Genomic DNA, 15737 nt, shown 5'->3' with positions numbered 1-15737 from the left:
CTTGCTGTAAACACTTTTATTTCCCCCCTCGGTTTATGGCCTCCCCTTCCAAAGGATCACAACTTGTTTAAACCGGCTCTAAACAAAGGGCTCTCGTGATTACAGACCTGCTGCTGGTTTTATGGTGAGCTTCCTTTGTCTAATTCTCTCCCACTCCCTTCCTTCCTCCCCACCCCCCACGGCCAGGTACCCGGGCCTTTTAAGAGAGGCCTTCTAGCCAGCTGCTGGGAAGGGAGGGTGAGGGTGCGCTTCCGGCTCTCACATCTGGTTCCCCTCAGCTGGGGCTGGCTGCCCTGACAGGAGGGGGGATAGGACAGGTAGGAATCCCAGTGTTCCTGGGGTCAGGCTGCAGCACGTCTCCTGCCCCTAGAAACGAGAAGGGGGTCTGAGGGTGTCCTCAGGGGGTTCACCTGCCACACTGCCTCATAGGGGCCGGGTCCAGTGGGATAAAGAAGTGCACCACAGGGCCTGTTCTGTTCCTTCAGCCATCCTGGCAAAGCCCACACGCCCCTCAGCACTCAGGGAACAGTGGAGGCAGGTAGGACTCCTCACCAAGCCAGCACTGCTCTGCCCAGTGTGGGGCTCTGCCCCATTGCAGGGACATCCAGACTCCGCTGCACACACTGAGGACCCTCCCCAGGCACCTGGGCTGAGCAGACTACATCCAGCATCCTTCTCTCCTTTGCTGCCTGGCTGCTGCTTTTCTCAAGAGGGTGCTAACTCCCCTACTGCCCCTCCCCCACCCGCCCCCGACTGGGCTTCCTCCAGGAGGCTAGATGGGCAGCAGTGCTCAGGGATCCTGGGGCACCTGAAAACAGGAAGGTTCTCCAAGGTTTGTTTGGCGCTCACTCAGCACTCAGGAGAGTGGGCCGTGGCTTTGGATAGAGGCACCACCTCTGCTAGACACTGGCCACTGCAGACACAGGTTTCCCTCCCAGGGGCTCCCTGAAGACCAGGACAGGACAAAGACCAGGACAGGATGAAGGAGGCAGAATGACTTGTGGGAGGCAGTACAGTGGGGTCACATTTACTTCCCCTTGTTTCAGCCTGGGGACGCCTCTTGGGAAAAAAGTATTTGTTCAGGGGACTGCCGTGAAAGCTCTGAAAGAAACCACTGGGACTGGAAGGCTGAGGCCGGCAGTGTGGAGAGAGGATGTGTCAGACCCTCGCATTTCCTAAATGGGCTGACTCCGGAGAAAGACGGTTGTGTCCCCTTTATGCCCTGGTCACATAAACACACAAATGGCCTTAGGTCGGCTCAGGACATGCTCCAGGGAACAGAAGGGGGGTCGTAGAGGCAGTGGGGGGTCACGAGGGACTGTCTTGATGCCCTTTCCCCACTGGCACGTCTGGTCCTCTCTCCAAGTGTGCCATTCTGTACAGAATAAGAGAGGAAGTGAATCCATGCAGAGCTGGGCCTGACACACAGTGGACACATTTGAAAAATAAAGGTAATGTGACTGCTCTGCAGTTTCCAGTCTACAAAGAAAAAGTTGCGGGAAGGCAAACACACAATCATCAGAAGGAATGTGGCGCCCCCTGGAGGTGGAATGGGAACAACGGTGCAGGAAAAAGCCACGACCTCTTCTTCCTGCACCCGAGCCTGTGAGTTAGAAGCCAGCCTGACTCTTAACCAGCTGCAGCCTGACAGCCCGTACTCCAGCAGCCTCGGCCAGTGCCGCTGGAGAGCAACCAGTTTCCAGAGTCACTTCGACCTTCTGGAAATCCACCATAGGCTGACTTTGCCCCAGTCCTTGCCTGTGTTCCTTCTCGCTTTATAATACAAATCCAGCATTTCTACAGTGATTTTTTCCAGTTTAAAAATTGCTCAGTGAGCATTTTTTCTTTTTTTTTTTTCAGAAGAGAAATGTAGGACTTAGAAAAGTTAAATTACTTATTTTCCAAACTGAACTACAGATTCAATATAATGCAAATAAAAATGCCAGCTTTTTTTTTTTTTTTAAGAAATTGACAACCTGTTTCCAAAATATATATGGAAATACAAAAGCCCAAGAATAGGTAAGACATTCATCAAGAAGATTGCAATTGAAGTTTTTATATTACTGGAAATCAAGACTTATTATAAACATACAGTAATTAAGACCAAGAGGTATTGATGTAAGGATAGAAAAATAACAGGTCAGTTACAGTGGCTCATGCCTGTAATCCTAGCACTTTGGGAGGTTGAGGCAGGAAGATAATTTGAGCCTGGGAATTCAAGATCAGCCTGGGCAACATGACGAAACCCTGTCTCTACAAAAAAAAAAAAAAAAAAAAAAAAATGCAGGCGTGGTGGCATGTGCCTGTAAGTCCTAGCTACTTGGGAGGCTGAGATGGGAGACTCACTTGAGCACAGGTCAAGGCTGCTGTGCGCCACCGTCACACCACTGCATTCCAGCCTGGGTGTGCAGCCAGATTCTGTCTCAAAAAACAAAAAACAAAAACAAAAACAAACAAAAACCCAAAGAGTCCAGAAATAAATCCACACACACATTGACAAAACTGGATTTATGCCAAAACTTGAAGCTCAGAGGACAGAGGAAATAATGGTCTTCATAACTGGTATTAGGGCAATTGGCTCTCTATTTCTTTTTTTAAAATAAATTTTGACCCCATCTCATACCATATACAAAAAAGTCAGTTGCAGATGGATTGGTCATCTAAATATGAAAGGTAAATGTATAAAGTTTCTAGAAGAAAACAGGAAAATATCTTCCTGGTCCTGAGGTAGAGAAAACTCTTCTTAGAAAACAGGACGCTGAAATCCCTCACCATAAAAAAAAAATAGATAGGTTGAACTATATTAACATTAAGAAATTTTGTTCATCAAAAACACAATTAAGAGAGTGAAAAGGCAGGCTAGGTGCAGAGGCTCACGCCTGTAATCCCAGCACTTTGGGAGGCCGAGGCGAGTGGATTGCCTGAGGTCAGGAGTTTGAGACCAGCCTGGTCAACATGGTGAAATCCTGTCTCTACTAAAAATACAAAAAAATTAGCTGAGCATGGTAGCAGGCATCTGTAATCCCAGCTACTCGGGAGGCTGAGGTGGAAGAATCGCTTGAACCCGCGAGGCGGAGGTTGCAGTGAGCCGAGATTGTGCCACTGCACTCCAGCCTGGGCAACAAGAGCAAAACTTCATCTCAAAAGAAAAAAAGAGTGAAAAGGCAAGCCACACAGTTCAACACTATATTTGTAATACATAAAAATGATAAAGGACTTATATTTGTAATATATAAAGAACAGCCACAGGTCAATAAGTAAAAAAAACACATACATTGCCCGTAGTATTGGGTGGCATTGGAATGGGCACAGGCATTTTTAGGATCTTGCTAAGAGAAAGTTGAATAGGGATACACATAATTTGGGTTAGTGAGACGTATCTGTGTGGTTTGCAGCCACTTCTGTGTACAGTTGTCGCCAGCTGTTCTGCTATAAGAATGGGTTCCAGAATGTGCTTGCTCCCCCTGCACACTATTCCCAGCATCAAGGCACACGGTACAACATTCTTCTAATCACAGGCATAAAATTTTTAGTGGAGAAGCCAGTCCTTAATGACGCTGGGTCTAAACAGAAGGTTTCTCCCTCAGGGATATACTCAATAATGCAATGATTATAAATCGAATGCATCGTATTTTGATTTATTTAATCATTTTTTTTACTTTGAGACATGGTCTCACTCTGTTGCCCAGGCTGGAGTGCAGTGTCTTGATCACAGCTCATTGCAGCCTTGACCTCCTTGGCTCCAGTAATCCTCCTGTCTCAGCCTGCTGAGTAGCTGGGACTATAGGCATGTGCCACCATGCCCAGGTAATTTTTTAATTTTTTTTTTTTTTTTTTTTTGTAGAAATAAGGTCTCACTATGTTGTCCAGGCTGGTTTTAAACTCCTGGGCTCAAGAGATCCTCCCACCTAAGCCTCCCAAAGTGCTGGGATTACAGGTGTGAGTCACCGTGCCTGGACTATTTTTATTTTTTATGAGAATCAAGTGTTTATCAGGATTTCTGAGTTTGTAGGACAGAAGTCTATAGTAGTGCTATACATGGTAAATATGTCTGTGTGAAGTCACGTGTTTCTAAATCCCAACCATTGTGCTAGAAGAAATACTGAATTGACATTCTATAGAAGATGATATTACAAAACCATTGACATACAAAAAGGAAACCGAAAAGGATGAAGTCACAAAATGAAGGAACTACTTCGCCCATTAGAATGGCTATCTATTATCCAAAGACAGAAAATAACAGTGTTGCTGAGGAGCTGTTAAAATTGGAACACTTGTGCATTACTGGTGTGAATGTAAAATGGTATAGCCACTGTGGAAAATGGTATGATGATTCTTCAAAAAATTAAACTTAAAATTACCATGTGATCCAGCAATTCCACTTTGAGGTATACACTCAAAAGAACTGAAAGCACAGACTCGAATAGATGTTTGTGCACCCATGTGTATAGCAGCATTATTCACAACAGTGAAAAGGTGAAAGCAACTTAAGCGTCCATCAGTGGATGAATGAATAAACAACATGTGGAATATCCATACAATGGAATATTATTCAGCCTGAAAAGGGAAGGAAATTCCGATACGTGCTAAAATATGAAGAACCTGTATGCTAAGTGACGCAAGCCAGTCAGAAAAGGACAAATAAGTGTATTATTCCACTTGCACAAGGTAGTAAGGCTTTGGGGAGAAACACAGCAAAATCAGCACAGCCCACCAACTCCACTGCATTGAAACTGCTTCTGCACCTGTCAACCTGACTGCCTGGCACAGTGTGGCAAATCCCTGGCATTCAACAAATATCGTGGACCACCACTGTGCTGGAGCCACTGAAGAAATATGATCAAAGCTGCATGAAGCAGTCAGGGCATTGAAGATTGACTGCTGATGAGTTTGGCTCATTTAATACTTAGAGTAGTTACATTCATAGGGATGGAAAGTAGAGTGGTGGTTGCCAGGGACTGAAGAATGGGGAGTCGTTTCATGGCTACAGAGTTTCCATTCCACAGAGTGAACAGAGTCCTGGAAATGGATGGTGGTGATGGTTGCACAACAGCGGGAATCTACCTAATACTACAGAACTGGACACTAGAAAATGGTTTCAGTGCGTGGGTTTTTTGTTTGTTTGTTTTGTTTTCTGACAGAATCATGCTCTGTCGCCCAGGCTGGAGTGCAGTGACTCGATCTCAGCTCACTGCAATCTCCCAGGTTCAAGCGATTCTCCCGGCTCAGCCTCCTGAGTAGCTGGGATTACAGGCACGTGCCACCACCCTCAGCTAATTTTTGTATTTTTAGTAGAGACAGGGTTTCACCATATTGGCCAGGCTGGTCTCGAACTCCTGACCTCGTGATCCACCCGCCTTGGCCTCCCAAAGTGCTGGGACTATAGGCGTGAGCCACCGTTCCCGGCCTTGAGCCACCGTGCCCAGCCTGTGACTTTTAAATTTTCCAAATTCATTAGCAGTGGATCCTCAGTGCAGTGCTTCTTGCAGCCTTGATCATATTTCTTTGGTGGTTCTAGTGTAGTGGTGGTCCACAATATTTGTTGAACGCCGGGATTTGCCACACTGTGGAAAGCAGTCGGGCCGACAGACGCAGAAGCAGTTTCAAGGCAGTGGAGTTGGTTGGCTGTGCTGATTTTCATATGTTTCTCCCCGAAGTCTTAATGGCTAGATCGTAGACCAGCTGGGAAACAAGAAGGGAAATGGAGAGAGTGGAGGGAATCTACTGGGGGATGGGTGAGTGGAGTGGGGGACCGGTGGAGGATGTAAAGAGAATCCAAGCGGAAAAGAGTGAAGCCCCCTGGTGGGCAGAGGTGGTAGGGGTTGTGAGGGGCAGCCAGGGCCGTTGTCCAATTCTAAATACCCAGGAAACCACCCATAGCCATTGATCATTTCAATCAGAAAAGATCCTGCTAAATGCGTCCCCTGACTTTGTGAAGATGTGGTGAGACAGCCGTTTCATCCAGGTGTTCTGGTCCAGGCTGGAGGTAGGTGGAGTTAGATTTCTGGAGCCTCGTGGAGTCGCTCTGTGGTTACACAGTGACCCCTACTGCTCATTGCGGGAGTGAGGAAAGCCTAGAGCGAAATCAGGAAAAGAAAGTGCTGATTCCTGAGCCTCAGAAAACTGAGAAGTAGGTGGGGCTGTACCATTTTCTCTGCACTTTATGAGTATAATAATTCCTCAAAGGACTGGCTGCATCTACCAATACCTACTAAATGGAAACCATCAAATAAAATGGGAGGCTCACGGCAGATGCCAGCTCCACCGAGTGGGTCTGGGCCAGGGTGAGTCCAGGAGAACACCTGGTTGTCGCTGCAGAGGCTGGGCACGTGTTTGCTCTGTGGGACAAGAGCTGATGGAATCAGGAACAGCAGGGAGAAACTGACCCTCCCTTTACCTTTGCCAGGAAGTGACACTTCTTGGCACCAGAATGTCTGGGGCTGGGTTTCGGAACCGGGGTGTGACATGTCTATCGCTCACCGGCAGATCTTCCACTCCTTTCCAGAAGAGTCACCGGAGATGTGTCAAAGTCTCCTTCTCTGGTCCCCGTTGCCAAGTCAGGACTTTGCTGGGCATTCCTAGAGTAGGCGTGGCAGCTCATAGGACACCTTCGGAGCCAAGGGAAAGATGGCAACTTGGTCCGACTAAGGAGGAATCCACAGATGCGGCTCGTCTGCACAGCAGGCAATGCAAACCCAGGCAGGAGCTCATCATTTTTGTAAGCCTTATTCAGTGAGCCCCATTTTATTTTGCTGCTGATTAAAGCTATGTGTTGTAGAAGCATTGCCTGATGTTCAGAGGGCAGGGCCGCTGGGAGCCTGGCATGAAGGACCCAAGGACAACCAGTTTAGCAGTCAAGTATCCATGTGGTACCTGCAAGATGGAACAAGAGAATGTATGAGGAGACCCTTGGAGCTGCACAAACGCAGGAACAGTGGCATATACAGACACATACTGTCTTGCTGGGTCTGGAAATGGTTCCTGGGATGTGGTGGGGAGGGGTGGGGTAAATTCAACTGGCATAAATACAACAGAAGTGAGTGCAGAGCCAGAGGCCAGGGGCAGCCAGTTGCTATCACTCCTCAGCCTCTCTCTGAAGAAACCGTCTTCCTTTTCCAGCCAAAGTCTCTGCTACGTCTGTGAAGTAGAGATACTGACAAGCATTTCACCCTGCTGATGTTCTGCCTGGAAGGACCCTTACTCTGGAAATAACATACCACCACCAATGCCAACAACCTCATCTCTCAGTGCTTTTGGCCAGCAGAGAGACAAATAAAATTCTACTATTTAGAGAGAGTCTGTCGTGCACCAAGTACTCTATACCTCTTAGCTTATTTAATTCTTCCAACAGAATTCTTATCCCTGTTTTACAGGTGAAGAAACCGAACTGCAGAGAGGTGAAGCCACCTGGGGCAGGAACCAGGATGGAAATCCAGGCAGTCGTGTTGCTGAGACCATCTCCATAATCCTCTGCTGAACTTCTTCCTACCGAGAAGGACACGTTCTGGCAGAGCAAGGGCCAAGAGGCTGCTCCTCGGTGGGCATATTGTTCTTTCCACTCTCCGTGACCTCTTTGTACATGTTTGCATGAGTGCTTTATTCCTTGCTATCATTTTTTGAAATGATGAAGCAAGGTAGCCGTCTGTTAAGGAAAAGCGGGAGAGTTTTCCATGTGCCTGCTGCTCCAGTCCCGAGTGAGGAGCGTTCCCAAGTGGCTTGTTCAAGGCGGTCTGTTTGCTGACAACATACAGTGCAAACAAGGGCTCTGGTGGGGACGTCAGAGGAGCAGCTGCTCGGTGTCTAGGAGAGCTTGAGTGTGGTTTGTAAAGCAAACTGACTCTAATTAGGACAAATACTGTGGTGGCCTGGGACCTCTGAAAGATAAAGCAGCAAGGAAGTGTTGACCAGGACGTTTCCAAGGGCCGAAGTGCAGAAATAGAGAAGCAGTCCGGGGCTGTAAGCGTTGCTCTCTCACTGACCCTAGGTCTACCTGTGTCAAGGACTCTGTCTGTGGGGACCCAAGAGGAAGTCAACTTGCAGCCATTTGACACCTCTGGTATTTAAGGGGACAGCTTTGCAGAAGGAAAGGCAAAGCCTACTTGGGAGGAGGCGTCACTTGATCAAGGTGTTGTTTAAATGATTTTACCAGTTTAACAACCTTGCAGGTTACCACAGGCCCACGTTGCACAGAAGCAAGCTGGCAAAAGGAAATTAACATGAGCAAAAGTTTTCAGAGAGAGACGAAGGGAAAAAGTCTCAATGTCCTTTGCCCTACAGTGCTTCCTGGACTTTAACATGCGTGCCTATCATCTGGGATCAAGGCGAGGAGATTTAGGTTTGAGCCTGGGCATTGCCAGCCCTTAGCTGTGCATCTTGGGCAAGTCACTCAGCTCTGTGGGACATCAGTTTCCTCATACAACTGGCAACTACCTCATAGGGTGGTGGTAGAGACTGAATGAAACAGTGTAAGCAAAAGAGCACAGGGGCTGGCACAGAGTGAACATTAGCAGCTAATTTTGTTTTCATCATTACTATTGACAAGCATTCATTGGACCTGTGCTGTGGTAGATGCTCCTGGTTCCCACCACCTCCATGAGAGTGTGTGAGTGCCAGCTGCAGATACAGCTGCCGCCTTCCCAGAGAGCTGCCCTCTGCAAATGGCATCGCACCACCTGGCTATGCCTGGAAGGGGGTACCCAGTGACTGACTAATACAGGTGCAAAAACCTGGCCCCCAACACACGGCGTGGCAACTCTGTGGTGCATTCAGGTACCGGAACTCTTCAGGGAAATCAGGTCAGGTTACACTCATCTGAAGCCACACTTTTGCTTAGCTTTTCCCTGGATAACTTCCCTCTCCTCCCTGTGGATTCCCCCTGAGTGCCCCCCCTCCAGCCCTCACTCCAGAGAGGGGCCTGACCTGAAACAGCTGTCCGCCCTTGCCAGGCTCAGAGATGAGCAATGAAGAAGCAGTTGCCCCTGCCCAAAATGAGCTTATGCTCTGCTGGGGGAGACTGATCAGTAAAGGGGCAATTTTTTATCATAAGGAATTCCATGGAGGTAACTCTGAGGTGACACCAAACTCATAGGATGCTACTGCGGGAAGCAACAGCTAAATCAGGCCTTCCTGGGTGGGGAGGACTGGCCGGGCAAGCAGGGGTGAAGGGTATGGGCAGAGAGAGGGCCACCTGCAAGGCTCAGAGAGGGCAAGATGGGTTTTCAGATGTGAAGGGGCCCCTTAGAGGCCCCAGGACTAAGGAAAGGGTTTGCTGCCAGAACCTTTTCCTTCCGTGGACCACAGAGGTTGACCACTGGGCAGAATCTCCATGGCAACAACCCACATTCCCTGAGGCTGACTTTTGGGTTGATGCTGTTGGGATAACATAAGGCAGCAATCTTCACACAGATTAATTCCTTCCCCATGGATGGTTTGGTCCAGTGGGAGCCTCAGTTGCAGGTGGACTCAGCCCTCCTTCCCACCCTCAGCAGAGGAACACAGCTACCATCACAGCATGACAAATACTGTATAATTCCGCTCATGGCAAATACTACGTGATTCCACTCATGGCAAATACTATACAAATCTGCTCATGACAAATACTATGCGATTCCGCTCATGACAAATACTATGCAAATCCATTCACGACAAACACTATACAATTCCAGTCACGGCAAACACTGTGCGAATCCACTCATGACAAATATGATGCAATTCCATTCATGACAAATACTACGCAAATCTTCTCAGGACAAATACTACATGATTCTGCTCATGACAAATACTATGCAATTCCGCTCACGGCAAACGCTATGTGATTCTGCTAATGGCAAACACTATGTGATTCCACTCATGGCAAACACTATGCGATTCCGCTCATGGCAAACATTATGCAAATCCACTCATGACAAATACAATGCAATTCTGCTCATGACAAATACTATGCGATTCCGCTCATGACAAATACTATGCAAATCCATTCACGACAAACACTATGCAATTCCAGTCACGGCAAACACTATGCGAATCCACTCATGACAAATATAATGTGATTCCACTCATGACAAATACTACGCAAATCTTCTCAGGACAAATACTACACGATTCTGCTCATGACAAATACTATGCAATTCTGCTCACGGCAAACACCATGTGATTCCACTAACGGCAAACACTACGTGATTCTGCTCATGGCAAACATTATGCAAATCCACTCATGACAAATACAATGCAATTCCGCGCATGACAAATACTATGCAAATTGGCTCACAACAAACACTATGTGAATCTGCTCATGACAAACACTATGCAATTATGCTTATGACAGACACTATGTGATTCTGCTCATGACAAATACTATTCAAATCCACTCATAACAAACTCCATGCGATTCCGCTCACGACAAACACTATAGGAATCTGCTCATATGAGGCATCTAGCAACAGATTCACAGACAGGAAGTGGGACGGTGGTGACCAGGGGCAGAGGGGCGAGGGTTGTTGTTTAATGCGTGCAGAGTTTCAGTTTGGGAAGATATAAAAAATTCTGGAGGTGGATGGTGGTGATGCTTGCACAACAATGCCAATGTCCTTAATGCCACTTTAAAATGATTAAGATGGTGTAAAATATACATAACACATGTATTACCTTTATGTTATGTATATTTTACCACAATTAAAAAAAAAAAAGAATATGTCTATTGTGGTGCTGACACTTGCCCGGCAATGTGACCCTAGCTGTATCTGATGATTCTTCTGCCCCAGGAAGCTCTTTGTGGCATCTCTGTCCACCTCATCGTTTTTTGTTTTGTTTTGGTTTGGTTTTTTGGGGGGTTTTTTTGTTTTGTTTTGTTACAATAGAACAGAACTGAAAGCCATAAGAAAAACACCAACAGCGATTCCTGGTCCTAGTTTGGGTTCACAGAACAGTGGTATCATTTTGGGAGCTTCCTATACTACAGCCAGAACAGAAATGACAATGCAGCATCCACATGTGTCTTCCCCGCCTCGCCCCTGATGTGAGTTCTGCTGTGGACCAGTCACTTCCACAGTGACCAGTCACTTCCACAGTGGGCCAGTCTTACTGGCCTCGGTTTCACAGGAGTTACTCAGGGGGATATTCTGGAAAGAGGAAAGTGGGGAAGGGATGGATGGCTCTTAGACCTTCCAGCACCTTAGAACCCCTCCTTGTTCAGATAAAGAGAAGTTTGCAAGAGCCAGGGAGGTGAAGTCCAAAGTCACTCTCTTTGCTTTTATAAGTAAGTGGTGACCCAGGTCTGCTGGTTCCTAACACAAGACTGCTCCCACTGAGTTACCCTAAAACTTGACAGTCCAGACGCCGTTTGATGACTTTAGTTGTCTAATTAACTCCCACCTGGAATAACTGAACTTTTGTGTTTCTCTTATTTGTTTCTTTGATACCTAGTGTTTGCCCAGCTAAAGTAAACTTTTCAAAGATATGGAGCGGGGTGAGAGGACTTGCTTTTTATACCCTGTAAGAGTATAAAAAGTGTAAGAGGGTGCCTAGGTCTCCACAAAGTCCATTTGACTAACAAATTGAGGGTTCATGAATCTACATTAGACTCCCAAACTGCCTCCCTTGTGTTGGGCCCAAAGGTAAAAAGAAACAAAAATGTATTGAGCACTGCCGGGTGCCGGCCCTGTGACAGTTTTTATTAAGCCCTCACAGAATCCCAGAGGTGGCATTGTCTGCCTTGTTTCAGATGAGGCAGCTGTGGCTTAGGGCTTAAGGAACCAGTCCAAACCCACCCCATGGCCGCTGTTGGGTGAGTGGCACAGCTAAGAGGCAGCACAATGCCTGGCATTCAGCAGGCCCCCAATGAAGGTTTGTTGAATGAATAAATGAACTCATATCCATCTGTCAATAACACCCCTACTCTTGCCCCTTCCCCGTTGTCATTATTTGGATAGTGGACCCTAGACAGTGTCCTCAGGCTCAACCACTAGGGTGACAACATAGTCAAATAGGAGACAAAAACATCTCAAAGAGGATAAAACAAGTAAGGTTATTCTTGCTTTATTAATCAGTTTTATTAATCATTGAAACACATGGAGGTGACGTGAAGGGTTGAAGAGGATGTTGCACAATTAGAGAGTTAATTTGTGTTGGAACAAAACATTTTATGCATGCATGTGTGTATGTATGTATGTATGTATGTATGTATGTATGTATGTATTACAGACAGTCTCACTATGTTGCCCAGGCTGGTCTCAAATTCTTGGGCTCAAGCAATCCTCCCGTGTCGGCCTCCCAAAGTGCTGGGATTACAGGTGTGCGCCAGCATGCCCAGCCGGGAACATCACATTTTAAAACAATGAAGAGAGGGGGAAATTGATGTCTGTGTGTCACCAGGTTGTCATTGTTTCTGTCACTATGAGTAAGGAGCAAAACCTGTTTTTCTTTTTTTTGAAATGGAGTCTCACACTGTCACCAGGCTGGCATGTAGTGGCACAATCTTGACTCACTGCAACTTCCACCTCGTGGGTTCAAGCAATTCTCCTGCCTCAGCCTCCCTAGTAGCTGGGAGTAGAGGCGTGCGCCACTACGCCCAGCTAATTTTTTGTATCTTTAGTAGAGACAGGGTTTCACCGTGTTGGCCAGGATGGTCTCCATCTCTTAACCTCGTGATCTGCCTGCCTCAGCCTCCCAAAGTGCTGGGATCATAGGCGTGAGCCACCATGCCCGGTCCTAAAACTTTTTTTTTTTAAAGTTGGCAGGGCAGCAAGCCCAGGGTATAGATTGGTGAGACAAGATCCCTCTGAAATAGCTCTCATGGTTCTCCCTGTCTTTCCCACAAACAGAACCGAAGCTAAAGCAGAAAGAAGTTTAATGGAGATACCTGGAAGCCTCTCCGTAAAGACTCTGGGGCAGGAATGGGGTCTGTTTGCAGGGCTCAGGGAGGACCCACGGCTGCTGTGGAGGTTTACGTGGCACCTGAGAAGTGATCAGTCAGGAAGAGGTACCTGGAGGACCTGAGCCCAACCGGATATTCCTTTCCCTGCTGCCTTCCCTGGGATCCAGCCATTTCTATTCCTGGCCTCAGGAAATCTTGAAAAAGTTATTTCAGCAGAATGAAGCAATGTACTATTCCGGCCGAACATAGTCAGGACCTGGTTACGTGGGGGTTTGGCGATGATCAGCGACCCCGGTGTCATACTCTAAATTTGTTTCAAAAGTGGCAGCAGGGGAGAAGGAGGTGGTGAAATCAATACTTGAAGTTTGTCTTGATTGGATGGGGTGTGTGTTTTCTTTTCCACCCTAGTTGTTGTTGAAGCTGTTTACTGAAAGGCTGTGCAAATATGATTAGTCAGCTCCAGGGCCATTAATAACCCGCTGGACAGAGCTGGCTCCATTCCAATTGATTTTTGAATTTTTGAAACTGTCCATTTTTTTTTGGAGCAGAGATGAAAGCACCAGAGGGGTTGGTATGAAAGCATGAGATTTTTGCCTGTACTGGGGCTGATCCCACAAACTCAGGAGATGAAACGTTCTTCCAGTGCCATTTGCTTTCCGTCTGAATGAGACGGGGTCCTGCGGCAGCTCTGAAGAGGCAGAGACCATCACAGACGAATATTGCAGCAGGTCAAGGGGACAGTGCTGTTGTCTGCACACTGATGGAGACCCAGAGTAAAACGTGGCCCGACGTTTGCCAGAATGTGCTTAAGAAGCAAACCTCACATACCTGAAACTCTCTGTGCCCTCTTGTCCTTCCAAAAACTATCAGCTCGAATAGCCTGAGAAATGTCACATAGGTAAGCTGTGGGAGCACCCATGAGAGGTGGCTGACGGTAAAAACCACTGGGGCCAGAAAACATGAATTTATATCCCAGCACTCTGGGCCATAACTTTGAGCAAATTAACCTCTTTGATATTCTATTACAGCAGTTGTGAATTGGCGATGTCATTATAACCCATATCTTATTTCTGAAAAAGTACTTTTTCTGGATCTCATTCACTTAAGAACTCAAATTCTAAACATGGAGACCATCAGAGCCAAGGTCCTTGTTAAAAGAAATGTATGTTTTATACATTAAAGTTTGAAAGAAATACACATATACATTGATTTTAGAGTCATTTGTGCTATTCTACTTAGCTTTTTTTTTTTTTTTTTGAGACGGAGTCTTGCTCTGTCGCCCAGGCTGGAGTGCAGTGGCCGGATCTCAGCTCACTGCAAGCTCCGCCTCCCGGGTTTACGCCATTCTCCTGCCTCGGCCTCCCGAGTAGCTGGGACTACAGGCGCCCGCCACCTCGCCCGGCTAGTTTTTTTTTTTTGTATTTTTTAGTAGAGACGGGGTTTCACCGTGTTCGCCAGGATGGTCTCGATCTCCTGACCTCGTGATCCGCCCGCCTCGGCCTCCCAAAGTGCTGGGATTACAGGCTTGAGCCACCGCGCCCGGCCCAGCATTTTATTTGAAAAAGCAAACTTTGTTTTTCATGTGTCTCTCAAGCTACCCAAGACGTGAGGAGAAAAATGTCTTTTAAATGAAGGGAAGAAAACTGAGGATAGCTTGCAGAAATCTACCCATACTATTCATGTTGACCGTTTCTGCTTTGTGCTGTGAATAGCTGCACCCTGGGATAGCAATCACTCTCTAGCTCTTTACAAAAGCAGATTCACTGTAAGAACCGAGACTGGAATTGTTGCACAGAGGTAGCAATTTAGACGTTTTTCCTCTCCAGCAACTTTAATAATTCTACACTTCTTGATTCATTCAAAACACAATTGAAAGGGGAAGGAAGGGTCGGGTGCAGTGGCTCATGCTTGTCATCCCAGCACTTTGGAAGGCTGAGGTGGCTGGATCACCTCAGGAGGTCAGGAGTTTGAGACCAGCCTGGCCAACATGGTGAAACCTCATCTCTACTAAAAATACAAAAAAATTAGCTGGGCGTGGTGGTGCATGCCTGTATTCCCAGCTACTCAGGAGGCGAAGGCAGAAGAGAATCACTTGAACCCGGGAGGTGGAGGGTGCAGTGAGCCAAGATTGTGCCACTACACTCCAGCCTGGCCAACACAGTGAAACCCCATCTCTACTAAAAATACAAAAATTAGCCAGGTGTGCTGGCATGCACCTGTAATCCCAGCTACTCAGGAGGCTGAGGCAGGAGAATCGCTTAAACCCAGGAGGTAGAGGTTGGAGTGAGCCAAGATTGTGCCACTACGCTCCAGCCTGTGCAACAAGAGCTAGAATCCATCTCAAAATAAATAAATCAAATAAAGATTTGAGGAAATTTGAAAAATTAACAAACTCCAGGAGGAAGACAGAAAGCCACTCAACTACCCGATGATTTTGCCTCGTTTTCTCTCTTCAAGGAGAGAATAAACTCAAACAGGCAAGGACAGAAGGAACACGACGGAGCGGGACAGGAGAGAGTGCGCGTCCCCCCAGCTCATGCCAGGTGCGTCCCATCACACCCGGTCAGGGCCAGGGCCGTCAGAATCCCGGAAGTGAGGGGGCATGGGGGACGCACTGGGACCTGGAAGAGGTTGTTGCTGGCGTTTCCTGCACTCCCTGCACTGTCATTTAGCATCTCTGCCACTTACCTGTGTCAAAGCTTAGGAGGGATGACAAGCAAATAGGGGGACCACAGTGGTCATCAGGAGACCAGGCCAGGCAAACTCACCTCACTCCTTTTGTGAAGAGGAAGTCAGCAGGACATGTGGATAAAATAAATCCAAGAATCGTGGAAAATGGCACCTTAGACTCATGCACGGGTGGGAA

At 47.1% G+C, this 15737-nt stretch overlaps 1 long non-coding RNA gene across 1 annotated transcript; it reads right to left on the bottom strand.

The window, feature by feature from the left end:
• Positions 1-3961: 3961 nt before the first annotated feature.
• LOC144336313 (uncharacterized) lies at positions 3962-12822 on the bottom strand. The gene is made up of 2 exons (XR_013407959.1): positions 7324-12822; positions 3962-6873 (listed from the first exon to the last, which is right to left on the bottom strand). It is a non-coding gene; the product is annotated as an uncharacterized LOC144336313 (long non-coding RNA).
• Positions 12823-15737: the final 2915 nt, after the last annotated feature.

Source organism: Macaca mulatta, chromosome 17, assembly GCF_049350105.2.
Source record: "Macaca mulatta isolate MMU2019108-1 chromosome 17, T2T-MMU8v2.0, whole genome shotgun sequence".
Lineage (NCBI taxonomy): Eukaryota > Metazoa > Chordata > Mammalia > Primates > Cercopithecidae > Macaca > Macaca mulatta.
The sequence above is the reverse complement of the archived record's forward strand: the minus strand, read 5'-3'. Positions and strand labels throughout refer to the sequence as shown.